Source organism: Mobula hypostoma, chromosome 12 (genome assembly GCF_963921235.1).
Source record: "Mobula hypostoma chromosome 12, sMobHyp1.1, whole genome shotgun sequence".
NCBI classification, from domain to species: Eukaryota; Metazoa; Chordata; class Chondrichthyes; order Myliobatiformes; family Myliobatidae; genus Mobula; species Mobula hypostoma.
In genome coordinates, this window is record NC_086108.1 from 46,332,382 (window position 1) to 46,348,241 (window position 15,860).

At 44.8% G+C, this 15,860-nt stretch overlaps 1 protein-coding gene across 5 annotated transcripts in view; it reads right to left on the minus strand.

Moving 5' to 3' along the window:
- LOC134354765 (E-selectin-like) overlaps positions 1 to 3,877 on the minus strand; it is a 66,718-nt gene extending 62,841 nt beyond the window's left edge. For 3 of the 5 annotated variants that reach the window (XM_063063995.1, XM_063063991.1, XM_063063993.1), the window contains exons 1-2: positions 3,750 to 3,877; positions 1,531 to 1,626 (exon numbers count right to left, since the gene is read on the minus strand). The gene's annotated coding sequence lies outside the window, so the exon portion shown is untranslated. Of the gene's footprint in view, positions 1 to 1,530; positions 1,627 to 3,220; positions 3,406 to 3,749 lie in introns of all 5 variants that reach the window. The other 2 variants (XM_063063992.1, XM_063063994.1) reach the window with 1 other exon arrangement.
- Positions 3,878 to 15,860: the final 11,983 nt, after the last annotated feature.

Sequence of the window (15,860 nt, forward strand, 5' to 3'; positions counted from 1 at the left end):
GTTACATGTCATAGAATCATAGATCTATAGAGCACAGAAACAAGCCTTTCAGCCAACTATGTTCATGGTGAATCTTTTGCCCACCTTCTCTAATCCTATTGCCTGCTCCCCTCTATTCCTTGCCTATTCAAATGCCTGCCTAAGTGCCACTTAAACTTTGTGAATGTCCCTGACTCTATCACCTCTTCTGGCAGCAAGCTCCAGATATCAATCACTCTCTGTAAGAAAAAAGTTTTTACCTTCATGTCCCCTTTAAAGTCCCTTCCACTCACCTTAAACCTCCGCCCTCTTTTTAATACCTTTGCCACCAGGAAAAAGACCCAATCTTCTACCTGACTCATGTCTTCCAAAAATTAATGTACCTCAATCAGGTTACTCCTCAGCCTCTTTCACTCCTGGGAAAACAAACCCCAGTGTTTTATAAATTTGCATCATAACTCTCAATTTATAATATCTCAACTCTTATATTCTATCCCTGACCTGTGATGGCAATCCTGCCGTATTTCTTACTCAAAGCTCTATCGACTGCACTTGTGTTTCCAATTTCATTCCTAGAATCAGAATCAGGTTTAATATCCTAGGCATATGTAGTGATATTTGCTAACTTAGCAGCAGTAGCAATACAATTCAATATATGATAAATATAAAAATTAATCAATCGACTACTATATATATATAATTAGTTAAATCAAAAATAGTGCAAAAATAGGAAAAAAGAGAGGTAGTGTTCATAGGTTCAATGTCCATTTAGGAACTGTATGGCAGAGAGGAAGAAGCTGTTCTTCAATTGCTGAGTGTGTGCCTTCAGGCTTCTGTACCTCCTTCCTGACGGTGACAATGAGAAGAGGGCACGTCCTGGGTGATGAGTATCCTTAATTATGGACGCCGTCTTTCTGAGCCCCTGCTCCTTGAAGATGTCTGGATACTACAGAGGCTAGAATGCATCACTTTGCACTTGGTTGGATTAAGTTCCATCTGCTAATGCTCTGACCAACTTCTCATCTGATCCATAAACTAATGTAGCCTTAGACAACCTTCCTTGCTACCTGCAACACTATGAACCCCCATGTCACCCCCTCCCCCGCAACAAAGTTGCTAATCATACCTCCAGGTCTTGCAAATGAATCCTAAAGCTGAATAATTCCAGAAGGATCCTGCTCATGAATTAAAAATAACTTCAAGTATCTTGGCTTGAAATATTGACTGTTTATTCCTCTCCATAAATGCTGCCTGACCTGCTGAGTTTCTCCAGCAATTTATGTGTGTTGCTCTCAGTTCCAGCATCTGCAGAATTGCTTGTGTTTTTATTGTTCGCCTCCCACGAGACTTCATTGGCACTGACTTCTGCTTCAGTGTGCATACTACAGGAGTGTAAACAAGAATGCAGAAAAAAGAGCACCCATGATCTGTGATACTCTTCAGCAAAGGAAAGGCTGCAGTCACTTTTACAAGACCACAGAAGTGTTCCTACCAGAGAAACCTTAGCGTTATCCCTTAAAGTTCTCCCAACCCATCCAAAGCTGCACTTACCAAATAGCAACTGAATTAACATGAAAGCAGCATTTGGCTTTCGGTGGATGCTGGAGGCCAGATGTTACTCAAAACACCAAGGAGACCCATCGGCACCTGTGGAAAGCAAAACAGAGTTAATGTTTCAGGCTGAAGATCTTTCATCAGAAGCAGAAATTTCCACTTCTGCTTTAAAGTTTATTTGATTTAGTTTTAAGAATCTGCATGAACTAAACTACTAGTGGTAACGGAATCAGTTTAAAAAGTGCAGTGATGTGAATTTCACTAGCAGAAAACTGCTGGCCTTATATTAGTGATTCATTACACATATTTAAAAATTAAGAATAATGGTGATTAACATTGTTAATTTAGTCAAACATTGAATTAAATTTCTTTTCCTGTACAGAATTTGTACAGTGTACCCACAAATATTGATTAACGTTTCTTTCCCTATACAGAATATTTAAAGTGTGTCCCATAAACATCAAGGGCATATATGTATTTAAATAGTTTATTTTGCTATGAATGCGACATGGAGTCTGCATTACTCCAAACTAAATTCGGCTCTTTTACTTTTACACCACACCTTAATAAAAGCTATCCTTCCCCTATATTTACAATAAATGGTCAGGAATATTCATGTATTTCATTTGTTTCATTCATGAAAAGACCAAGGGGTCATATATTTGGGCTCTCACTTTAAAAGCAATAATGACTCATCTTCCGGCTGAAAATTCCCTACAGGAAATGAGGCAGACCTTTTATTATGACAAGTCATGCACAGTTTACAGTCCAATTCCATAATATGTAGCCAAAGCTCTAACTTTACCGTAACTTTGGATCAGTAATGTAAAAATAGCTTTCTCCTTTTTGTGGAAATTCCCAGCCTAATATTTAGGAAGTACTTTTCAGAAGTGAGGTGGTGGGTAGAGAAGTGTGTCCAAGAGACAGAAGTTAAAAAAGACTATCAAGCCACAGAATGATGCCCTTGGGATTCTCTTGTAGGGGGTTCAAAAGCTTTGGCCCTTCAGCTAATGCCAGAATGGCTTCTGTCCTTTAGCTTAAGCTTGCTTTTCTATTCAAGGACTGTGCCACATGCACAGAAGATTCAAGATTTAAGATTGTTTCATGTAATTTCCAGCACACAAGTGTAAAGAAGAATGAAATAATTGTTACTCAAAGCTAAATGTTTGAAGTAAATTTTATCATCAAAATACAAACAGTGTATGTCACCATATACAACCCTGAGAAATCACTTTCTTGTGAGCATACTCAAGAAATTTATAGAATAGTAACTATAACAGAATCAATGAATGACCACCAAACTAGGGCTATCAACCACAGTGCAGAAGACAACAGACTGTGCAAATGCAAAAAGAGCAAACAATAATATAAATAATTATACAATAAGAACATGAGATGAAGAGTCCATTGGTTGTGGGAACATTTCAAAGTTGGGGCAAGTGAAGTTGAGTGAAGTTCTCCCCTTTGTTCAACAGCCTGATGGCTGAGGGCTAGTAACTGTCCCTGAACCTGGTGGTGAGTCCTGAGGCACCTATACCTTCCAACCGATGGAGCAGTGAGACGAGAACACGTCCTGGGTGGTGGTGGTCCCCAATGAGGGAAGCTGCTTTCCCACAACAGCATTTCATGTAAATGTGCTCAAAAGTATTGTTTTTTCACTATTTAAATGGTTTTCCATGGATAATACCTGGACTTCTTGTATAGTTCCGGATCACCAGTCTTGAATGCCACAGATATAGCCCCCAGCAGACTACAGATCTCCTCGTTCATCCACGGTTTTAGGTTTGGATATGGCTGGTATGTTCTCGAAGGCACACTCTCATCCTCTTCTTCTGGCATCCATGAATATTTTTTCTCTTCACATTGAAGCAACTTGTAAGAAAAGTAACAGCCAACTCAGACACAGTGCCAAAGGAAATTTGCTCTTCTTTACTTTATATTCCTGAGCTGTTTTACATCAATAGTTCTTAATCTCAAACACGGCAGTTAGAAAAACTGACAACCAGATTGTTTATCTAGGGGTAATTTTCCTGGAGCAGGAGCTCCACCTGATGCTTTAAGATTGCGGCTGAGAAGACACAAGAAGCAGGTCAAGCTTCCTGACGCCAGACCTGCAAAGGAGGGTCCAAAGGTGTTGCGGAAAAGTCTCAGGAGCAGCAGACAGAACAAATCAGGCCGACTCAGAGAATTGTTTCAGACTAAAGGACTTTACTTACACATTAGATAATGGAGAGCCTTTTTTCCTAAAAGTGGTGTTCAGAAGCTCTGGTTAGCTTTCAGGCACGCTTCATTATATAGACACAGGGTACATAACTAAAAGCACTTAACAATAACATTGCTCGACCGTGATCTGAGGCCTAAAATGTAACAAACATCGTGACCTTGAACTTGACCTAAATTTCAACAAACAACAGCATTACGTAAATGCGGCGCCAGAACTTTTTTCTTCAGACATTATCAAGGACTTTCAGCTAAATTCTAAGAGCAAAGACTTTCGCTGAATTTGAAGAGCATTCACAAGCTATTAGGTTAACCCCTACATATTCAAAGAGTCTTAAATTCTTCCACAATTCCCTCCTTGTTGATCCTTTCAGATCAACATTCCTCATGAGGTATTTACTCCTCTTCCTCATAGGGGGATTCATATCCCTCTGGAAAGGGTCTTTCTTTGCCAGGATGTACCTCTTTTCCCCACCAGTTTCACCTACTGCGCATTTCTCTCACCATCTGGGGTACCATAGGGACATTTTCAGGTCCGAGTAAGGCTCTTTTCATTAACTGGTAACAACACAATCGTAATGCTCCACATACACAGCACCCTAAAACACAAACCATTACCACTATAATTATCCCATGGGTAATCCAGATTCCCCAGCCAGAAAACCATCCCTCTATTATTTCCCACCATTTCGTTCCTGAACCAAAATTCTTAAGCTGTTTCCTTATCTTTCTAATCTCCTCAATTTTTCCTCTTATGTGTTGACTAAAGTCAGTTATGTTTTCTAAGGCATCGGGAATATAAGTACAACATTCCTGCCCTATCACAGCGCATGTTCCTCCTTTTTCAGCTAAGAGTAGGTCCAGAGCCATTCTATTTTGCAAGGCTACCATCGTAAGGGCAACTACTTCTGTTGTTAGGTCTTTCACTTGCGTCTGCACGTCAGTTAGGGCATCAGTAGTGTCATTGGCCAATTTCTCTAGAGCGGCTGCCATATTAATACTTTCTCGCGAATTTCGGGTCACACCAAATGGGGGAAATGCTACCATCCAAAACCTTTCACTTTCCGTTATCCCTCGCTTACTTCGCCTTAAATAAGGGTGTTGCAATATATCTTTTATAGCATGCATGGAGGGCACTATATAGGCCAAATAACAACAGCCCGTCCAGTTTCCTGGGGACACATTCCCATTTTTGCCTGGCGGCCCTGGAAACCAAGGATAAGCTCTTTCCCCACATACCGCCTCTGTTTAGTACAAGAGCTATTACCCAAAATGTCCCATTTCCCCCTGCCGTATTACGATAACAAATTCCATTTACAGTTTTCTGTGTATTTACTAACTCAAAGGAGGGCATCCTTTTTCCCTCCATCGGGGTCCAGAGGCACCATCCTTTGAAACAGGTACACCCACAATCCCCTTCATTGACATCAGAGTCCTTTATCATCTTCTGCCAATCTCTTGTTCTAAAGTTGGAATAAGATGTGTTAAATTGGTTCCTAAGTCTCACAGAAAACATTTCACTTCCGTTCAGGGTGACCCATTCTAGGGACATTCCCTGGGCGGCATGCTGAGGTATCTTTACACACACCCAACAAGTGTCCAACTCTTCACTTTGTTGACTGGTGCAAGTGTGACATAAAGACAGAAAGGTATTTTTGGATAAGGCCATACTAACTCCCCCCAGTATCAGTCCCCATAAAAGCATCTGGCTTGTCAGCTTCATACTTCCTTGTCTTCCAACTCCTGGTGCAGTTTGCACCTAGTAGTGTGAATCCATTCTCCTTTTCCTTCAACCTTTACCGCTGTTCGAGTTGTTAGCAGCACTGGGTAGGAGCCTTTCCACCTGGGAGAGAAAGAATCTTTATTCATTGATCTCACATATATTCTATCTGCCGGCTTTACGGATGCAGGTTACCTTCAGTTAAAGGTGCCTGGGCTTGCCGGACCCTCTCATACAATTTCCCTGCCTTCTGACACAATGCCTGTGCATATTTCAGTGTCTTCTCATCTTTCCATATTAGCGCTACCTTTTCTGGGGTCATGGGGGCTTAGTTCCTGTTGTCATAGGCCGCCCCATCAAAATTTCATGAGGGCTAAGTCCTGTATTTCTATTCTTCTGATTTTCGCAGAGTGTACGTTACTAGGGGCATTGCCTCTGGCCGTCTGAGACCGTTTTGCTGACAAACTTTTGTCAAAGCTGCTTTTATTTCCCCGTTTGCTCTTTCCACCATACCCAAGGACTGAGGCTTTTAGGGGATATGCAATCTCTGCTGGAACCCCAAGGCTTCCTTCAGTCCCTGTACTACTTTATTTGTAAAATGGGTTCCCATGTCGCTACTTACCCCTAGGGGAATTCCAAATCTAGGTATAATTTCCAGGTTGGAGCAGGTGATCAAATTTAGCGGGCGTCTTTCCTCTGTTGTTTTGTTGGCAAACTAAACAAGTTTGTGCTACCTTCTTGGTAGTTACTGTTTTCTCTGGGGTGTACCATTGTTGAGTGATGGCATGCTGCATCCCTCCTTTGCCCATGTGAGCCTGGCCATGTGCCAGGTGAGCCGGGGCAAAAATAAATTATGCGGGTACACTGCTCGGCCGTCTGGATGACGCCATAGCCCGGTATTCCGGTAACATGCAGATTTGCTCCAGGTACATTTCTCTTGCTGTGAGGCAAGATTTTGGGCTTCCTGCAACCTCTGGATGTCCATACACACAGGGAGCTCCTTCCTTCCCGATTCAGCCCGAGGGGTCTGTGGCACAGGTTCTCGCTGTAGGGCCACCTGTTTTGCTACCATGTCTTCAAACTGGTTTCCCTTGGAGACCTTACTTTCGGCTGAAGTGTGTGCCTCGCACTTAATTATTACTAAAGTCTGTGGCAACTGTATAGCTTCTAAAAGGTTCAGTACGAAGGAGGCGTGTTTAATCGCTTTCCCTGACGAGGTGATAAATCCTCCATTTTTCTACAATCGCCCATAGTCATGTGCTATCCCAAACGCATAACGTGAGTCAGAATAAACATTGGCAGCTTTTCCTTAGGCCAAAATTGAAGCAAGCTCAGGTAATGGCATAGAGTTCTGCTGCCTGCACTGATATTCCTATTGTCAAGGCATAAGCTTCTACTATCTCATGGGGAGTTACTATAGCATACCCTGCCAGCAACAGATCATCTCTTGGGCAGTGCAAAGAGCCATCTGTGAAAAGAATTAAATCAGTGTTATCAATAGGTTCGCTTCTCAGATCTGGTGGGGGAATAGTAGTGGCTTCCACTGCGAGCAAAGAGTCATAGTCATTCCCATCCTGCTGTGCAGATGGTAATGGTACAAAAGTAGCTGGATTAATAGCCGGAGATCTTTTGAACGTACAGTTGGATCGAGAGAGAAGAATCACCTCATAACCTGTCCTTCTGGCTGTGGTAAAATGCTGAGTAGCAGCATGGGGCATTACGGCATGGGGTACTATCACAGTACACGGGTGATCCAATACAATAGGAATAGGTTTTTCTACCATTACATTTAGGTCATGGAAGGCTTTCTCCCTTTCGGGTGTCCAGTCCACAATGAGGGGCTCCGTTTTCACTGTAGCAGCACGCATTACTGCATCCCTCTCCCGGTTTTCGGGAATCCACTGTCAACAGTGCCCTACCGTGCCCAGGAAAGAAAGAATGGAATTTTTTGTTTTGGGGACTGGGATCTTCTTTATTGCTTTTATTCGATCCCTTCCCAAACTTCGCCAACCTTTACTGAGCTGGAATGCAAGGTACTGGATAGTCTCTTGGCAAAACTGCATTTTCTCCTCAGACACCCTGTGCCCTCTTCTCGCCAAAAGTTCAAGGAGTGTTAACGAATTGATCAGACATTGTGGCCCTGTAGCAGAAGCTATCCGGATGTCATCTGCATACTGAGTCAGCGTGGAATATTTGGACAGCTGGCATTCAGCCAAATCATTTTTAACTGCTGCAGCATAAACTGTGGGGCTTTCAGTATATCCCAGGCAGACGTGCCCACGTATATATTGCTCATTCTTATAAGCAAAGGCAAATAAGTACTGGCTATCCTCACGCAAAGGTATGGAGAAAAATGCTGGGCACCAATCGACTACAGTAAAGGTACGAGCTCCCGCAGGTATAGAAATAAACATGATGTAGGTGTCCAGCACCAGCGGAGTGATAGGGATGACTATCTTATTAATGGCTCTTAGGTCCTGCACAAAAATGCCATTCATTTCTCCGCAAACACGAGGAAATCTGCAGATGCTGGAATTTCAAGCAACACACATCAAAGTTGCTGGTGAACGCAGCAGGCCAGGCAGCATCTCTAGGAAGAGGTACAGTCGACGTTTCAGGCCGAGACCCTTCGTCAGGACTAACTGAAGGAAGAGTTAGTAAGAGATTTGAAAGTGGGAGGGGGAGGGGGAGATCCAAAATGATGGGAGAAGACAGGAGGGGGAGGGATGGAGCCAAGAGCTGGACAGGTGATTGGCCAAAGGGATATGAGAGGATCATGGGACAGGAGGCCCAGGGAGAAAGAAAAGGGGGAGGTGGGGGGAAACCCAGAGGATGGGCAAGGGATATAGTGAGAGGGACAGAGGGAGAAAAAGGAGAGAGAGAAAAAGAATGTGTGTATATAAATAAATAACGGATGGGGTACGAGGGGGAGGTGGGGCATTAGCAGAAGTTAGAGAAGTCAATGTTCATGCCATCAGGTTGGAGGCTACCCAGACGGAATACAAGGTGTTGTTCCTCCAACCTGAGTGTGGCTTCATCTTTACAGTAGAGGAGGCCGTGGATAGACATATCAGAATGGGAATGGGACGTGGAATTAAAATGTGTGGAATTAAAATCTCCATCCTCCTGCCCCCCTACTAGGAAAGGGTTCCCCTTGTCCTCACCTACCACCCTACCAGCCTCCGGGTCCAACATATAATTCTCCATAACTTCCGCCATCTCCAACGGGATCCCACCACTAAGCACATCTTCCCTCCCCCCCCTCTGCTTTCCGCAGGGATCGCTCCCTACACGACTCACTTGTCCATTCGTCCCCCCCCATCCCTCCCCACCGATCTCCCTCCTGGCACTTATCCTTGTAAGCAGAACAAGTGCTACACATGCCCTTACACTTCCTCCCTTACCACCATTCAGGGCCCCAGACAGTCCTTTCAGGTGAGGCAACACTTCACCTGTGAGTCGGCTGGGGTGATATACCGCGTCCGGTGCTCCCGATGTGGCCTTCTATATATTGGCGAGACCTGACGCAGACTGGGAGATCATTTTGCTGAACACCTACGCTCTGTCCGCCAGAGAAAGCTGGATCTCTCAGTGGCCACACATTTTAATTCCATGTCCCATTCCCATTCTGACATGTCTATCCATGGCCTCCTCTACTGTAAAGATGAAGCCACACTCAGGTTGGAGGAACAACACCTTATATTCCGGCTGGGTAGCCTCCAACCTGATGGCATGAACATTGACTTCTCTAACTTCCGCTAATGCCCCACCTCCCCCTCGTACCCCATCCGTTATTAATTTATATACACACATTCTTTCTCTCTCTCTCCCTTTTCTCCCTCTGTCCCTCTGACTATACTCCTTGCCCATCCTCTGGGTTTTCTCCCCTCTCCCTTTTCTTTCTCCCTGGGCCTCCTGTCCCATGATCCTCTCATATCCCTTTTGCCAATCACCTGTCCAGCTCTTGGCTCCATCCCTCCCCCTCCTGTCTTCTCCTATCATTTCAGATCTCCCCCTCCCCCTCCCACTTTCAAATCTCTTACTAACTCTTCCTTCAGTTAGTCCTGACGAAGGGTCTCGGCCCGAAACGTTGACTGTACCTCTTCCTAGAGATGCTGCCTGGCCTGCTGCGTTCACCAGCAACTTTTATATATTAATTTCTCCGGCCTGTTTTTGGGATAGGTAAAATAGGGGTGTTATACATGCTTTGTGTCTTCACCAGCACCCCTTGCTGCAATGTGTCAATTACTGGAGCGACACCTTCTTCAGCTTCAATACAGCGCAGTGGCACTTTCTTTTTAGAGTAACTTTATACTCTGGGGCTGTTTGGGCCTTTCCCACATGATTGCTATGTTGGGCCCATAGGTTCCCTGGAACCCGTGCTAAGGCTCTAGGGGGAAGTAGAGGGTCTTCTGGTGGTGGCTGTTGCTTTTCAAGGGTTGTTTCCCAGCTCTTGGACTTTAACTTAATTTTCCCTTCCTTTTCGTTAAAGACGTCTATTCGGGCTTCCTGTCCCAGTACCAGCAGTTATAGTATTAACGGCCTTCGTTTCTTTCGCCAATCATTTTACCATCGTCCCAATATCTTTATGGTTCTCTGGTGGTTTAATGGCCACTGTCAAATGAGGCATTGAGGAGTCCCCTAATCGGAATCTTTTTTTCTGATCTTCCACTAAGTCTACCAGGATCTCTAATCCCTCGGGACCAAAATATACATACAGTGTTGCCTTCAGCTTTAAGGGTGTGCAGCCTGATCATAGTGTGGGTCAGTTTGTAAAGTGCAATAGACTGTGCAATGGAGCTGCTTCTTCCTTCGGCTGCTATTAATCGAGTATTGCAGATTTTGCGTGTAGTGGTTGGCTGGTCTTATCAATGTGTCATACAGTCTCTGAACTTGCCAAGCATAGAGATTGCTATCGAGCTGCCAACACTATAGAATGGGTTCTGAACTGTCCTTTTCTCACCCATTCATTAATTTTAGCATTTGAGGGACCCTATTTTGAGGAAGCTCCATGTATATACCTTCAGCTGTACAGTGCAGTGTTGCCCCTAATTTACAAAGGGTCTGCGGACCCAGCAGGGGAAGCGGGGCTGTTTTAAATATAATGAAGGTGTCTGTTAAAAGCTTACCCTTCATTCTCTTTTTCTCTTTTCCTGCCTTTTTTTTTCCTTTTCGGGCGCTTTTTAAAGTCATCTCTAGTGCTGCTAACACTCCCTTCAGCTCCCTCAGCTTCAGTTCCTCTTTCCTGAGACCCTTCTCTTGTTATAGTGATGTCTGCTCCCAGGGGGTGTCAGGTGCCTGAACTTCTGGCATGGGGGTTGGAAGGAGTGGGTGCGGGTCATCCCAAGGCAGTCGTTGTCGTTATTAAATCATTTATTTCACTATTGGGTGCCAATGGGGCACTGGCCGGTACGGGGAGTTGGGGATAAAGTCCCGTGGCAGGTTCCGTTTCAGCCCCAGCCTTCTCTGTTTCGGGCTGCTTAATTTCCTTTTTCTTTGGAGGTTGGTGTCTTTTAGCCACCTCCTTCCATCATTTAAAACGTCTTAACATGTAATCAGCATCCCAGTTTGGGTTGCCGTCCCCATTTCGGGTGGTATCGTCCCAGTGTTAGATTAGTCTCAAATTAAAACTTCCCCTATACGGCCAATCCCCATGTGACCACTCACTACTGAGTGTTACGGCATAAGGATCATCTCTGGTCTCTCTGATTACCATATCCGCCGGGGATCCAGGCGGGACTAAGGGGCCTCACATTTGCTGGTGGTGCCATTTTATCTTATTAATCTTTTTTGGCGGTCTTTTTCCTACCTGCAGTTGAGTGTTCAAAGCCTTCGTCTTACCTCCGGAACTCTTCGGTTTATTAGCAGGATCAGCGCTAGCCGATCAGCTGCTGGCACTTCCCATTTTTCCTGTTTAGGATTTTAATTTCAGTTAAGACAGCACAAAGTTTCTTTATGCACACTGTGTACACAATGAGCACTCACTGGTGTGCTCCCTCTGATTTTCCACAGGTCTCTGAGTTCAGTCATGGAATTGATCGGAAGCTACCTTGGTACTCCCACGAGCACCCCCTGCCGTCCCCCTTTCAGCTAGGACGCAGGACACCTGCCCCCCCTTTCAGCTAGGAGACAGGACATCTGAACACAAAATAATCTGCAGATGCTGGGGTCAAAGCAACACTGACAGTATGCTGGAGGAACTCAGCAGGCCGGGCAGCATCAGTGGAAACGATGAGTCGACGTTTCGGGTTGGAACCCTTCGTCAGGACTGAACAAAGAAGGAGGGGGAAGGATTTGAAGAATGCTTGTATGTTCAGTTGAAAAACCAGTAATTTGAAAGACAAAGGGGTGGGGGAGGGGAAGCAGGGACGTCATAGGCAGGTAAACAATGGGTAGTAGAAGGAGGCGGAACCATGAGGGAGGTGATAGGCAGCTGGGGGAGGGGCGGAGTAAAATAGGGATAGAGAAAGGGAGGGGGAGAGAATTACCGGAAGTTGGAGAATTCTATGTTCATACCAAAGGGCTGGAGACTATCTAGACGGTATATGAGGTGTTGCTTCTCCAACCTGAGTTTAGCCTCATCCTGGCAGTAGAGGAGGCCATGTCTGGACATATCTGAATGGGAATGGGAAGCAGAGTTGAAGTGGGTGGCTACTGGGAGATCCTGTCTGTTGTGGCGGACGGTGCGGAGGTGCTTGACGAAGCGGTCCCCCAATCTGCGTCGGGTTTCACCGATGTAGAGGAGGCTGCACCGGGAGCACCGGATGCAATAGGTGACCCCAACAGACTCACAAGTGAAGTGTTGCTTCACCTGGAAGGACTGTTTGGGGCCCTGAATGGTGGCAAGAGAGGAGGTGTAGGGACTGGTGTAGCACTTACGCTTACAGGGATAAGTGCCGGGTGGGAGATCCGTGGGGTTGGATGTGCGGATAAGAGAGTCACGGAGGGACCTATCACTGCGGAAAGCGGAGAGTGGTGGAGAGGGAAAGATGTGCTTAGTGGTGGGGTCCTGCTGAAGGTGGCGGAAGTTGCGGAGGATAATGTGCTGGATCCGGAGGCTGGTGGGGTGGTAGGTAAGGACTGTCTCTGTTGTGGTTGCAGGAAGATGGGGTGAGGGCGGAAGTGCGAGAAATGGAGGAGATGCGGGTGAGGGCATCATTGATGACGGTGGAAGGAAAACCACGATCCTTAAAGAAAGAGGACATTTGAGATGTCCTGGAACAGAAAGCCTCATCCTGGGAGCAGATGTGGCGGAGACGGAGGAACTGGGAATAGGGAATGGCATTTTTGCATGTGGCAGGGTAGGAAGAGGTATAGTTGAGGTAGTTATGAGAGTCAGTGGGCTTGTAGAAGATGTTAGTGGACAGTCTGTCTCCAGAGATGGAGACTGAGACTTCGAGAAAGGGGAGAGAAGTGTCCGAGATAGACCAAGTGAATTTGAGGGCTGGGTGGAAGTTTGAAGTAAAATCGATGAAATTAACGAGCTCAGCATGGGTGCAGGAAGCAGCACCAATGTAGTTGTCAATGTACCGAAGGAAAAGTTGGGGAGCAGTACCAGAATAGGCTTGGAGCACAGACTGTTCCACATAACCAACAAAGAGGCAGGCGTAGCTGGGTCCCATGCGAGTTCCCATAGCTACTCTTAGTCTGAAGAAAGTGGGAAGAGCCAAAAGAGAAGTTATTAAGTGTGAGAACCAGTTCCGCCAACCGGAGGAGGGTGGTGGTGGTGGGGAACTGGTGAGGTCTATGATCCAGGAAGTAGCGGAGGGCTTTGAGACCTTCTTGATGGGGAATGGAGGTGTATAAGGATTAGATATCCAAAGTAAAAATGAAGTGGTTGGGACCTGGGAACTGGAAGTTATTGAGGAGGTGGAGGGCATGGGATGTATCCCGGATGTAGGTGAGGAGGGACTGAACTATGGGTGACAAAATAGAGTCCAGGTAGGCATATAGTTCGGTGGGACAGAAGACAGAAGCAGGCAGAAACTATGGGTCTACCATAGGACACCTGTCTCCCACTTTCAGCTAGGAGACTAATTTTCCTTCCCAACTTGGAAGGCACCTTTCTGTCTTGCTTCTCCTTATCCGCTTAGGGTTCTTTTCCTAGAATTGCGTAAGAGCAGCTGTCTTGCTTCCGCTCAAGTGTATCCTATAGCAATCCCATCCTCATCGCCATTCTGTTGTGGAAAAATCTCAGGAGCAGCAGACAGAACAAATCAGGCCGACTCAGAATTGTTTCAGACTAAAGGACTTTATTTACACGTTATATAACGGAGAGCCTCTTTTCCTAAAAGCGGTGTTCAGAAGCTCTGGTTAGCTTTCAGACACGCTTCATTATATAGACACAGCGTACGTAACTAAAAGCACTTATCAATAACATTGCTTGACTGTGAACTTAGGCCTAAAATGTAAAAACAACGTGACCTTGAACGGCCTAAATTTCAACAAAGAGCATTACGTAAATGCAGCTCCATAACATTTTTCTTTAGACATAATCAAGGACTTTCAGCTAAATTCTAAGAGCAGGAACCTTAGCTGAATTTTAAGAGCATTCACAAGCTATTAGGTTAACCCCTATATATCCAAAGAGTCTTAAATTCTTCCACAAAAGGTAATTAAAATCAGAAGTAGTATAAATCAAGGTGGTGGTTGAAACGTGAAAGTTTACAAATAAATTCAAAATTAGCCAAAATTAGGGAAGTATTGGCAAATTGGGGGGCAATTGTCCACTCTCGGAACAATGTCAGGTCAACTCTTTTGCACATTAAGTACGCAAATAACTGCACCATGTCCAACACTGCCTCAAGATGGAAGACAAAAACTGAGCTAAAAATGTAATAATTGTTGGACAATGCCAAGCAAAAAAAGAAGAAAATTCATATTGGACAACTTACTTTGGGGAAACAAAAGAGGAAAGTACAAAAGACAGCTCCGGTGATGCAGGACAAATGCAAACCTTGGGTTATGAGTTTGTACAGTCCCCATGAATCTCCGTGTTCCAGTTTCCTACCCCATACCAAACATATGCTAATAGATTCATCGTACACCTTAACCAACCAGCACATCCCCTGTCCCCTAATGTGCGGGTATTTGGCCAATTAAGTGGTAAATGATGGTACGTGTGAGAAAATAGATTACATGGAATAAAGGAGGAAACAGGGATGAAGAATTGTCCTGAGAGTTGCCATAGACTGGAGGGGCCGAATGGCTTTCTTTCATGGTGTAAGAAAACATGAGTAGTTCTTTCTCTGAGGTAAAGAATATCGCACTAACAGCATTCTATCAGTTCTGTAAGATATGTATGCTCAATGAATTTATTTGCATTGCAATTTGCTTAACCACAAACCAGAGTGAACAGACAAAGCTCAAATAATCTCAAAGTTTCTAATGTAATCTGCTCATGTGCTATTTGAGTAATTTGAACTGTTGACTCAAAACAAACCAATGTGTTCAGGCAGTGAACTATTCACCTACGTTTATGACTGTGTGATTCTTATCAAGTCATAGTTTAAAACTACTTATCAAGTTTCAGGCTGGTAAAATGTTATTACTGGGGCCCATTTGAACAACACCTTATATTCCGTCTGGGTAGCCTCCAACCTGATGGCATGAGCATTGACTTCTCAAACTTCTGCTAATGCCCCACTTCCCCCCTCGTACCCCACCCATTATTTATTATATACACACATTCTTTTTTTTTCTCTCTCTCCTTTTTCTCGCTCTGTCCCTCTCACTATACCCCTTGCCCATCCTCTGGGTTTTCCCCTCTCCCCCTTTTCTTTCTCCCTGGGCCTCCTGTCCCATGATCCTCTCATATCCCTTTTGCCAATCACCTGTCCAGCTCTTGGCTCCATCCCTCCCCCTCCTGTCTTCTCCTATCATTTCGGATCTCCCCCTCCCCCTCCCACTTTCAAATCTCTTACTAACTCTTCCTTCAGTTAGTCCTGACGAAGGGTCTCGGCCTGAAACGTCGACTGCACCTCTTCCTAGAGATGCTGCCTGGCCTGCTGCATTCACCAGCAACTTTGATGTGTGTTGCCATTTTCTAATGACCAGAGAAAGAGGGATGAAGTTTGCAAACAATAGGAAAATAGATGGTAGGACATAGTTTTGCTGGAGAGGGATATAGACCGAAGATGAGACTGGGCAAAAATTGGGAAAATGGAGTTTAACATGGGGAAATGTGAGGTCATACAATCAAAAAGTGGATTATCATCTGATCAGATAAACTGCAAATGGGTGCTCCAGATATTCTGGTGCATAAATCACAAGAAGTGGCCAGGCAGGTCTAATAGCATTAAGAAGGTAAATAATATGCTGGGCATTATTGCAAAGGGATTGTTTAAGAATAAGAAAATATTGAAAATATTGTAAAGGGTGTTGGTGA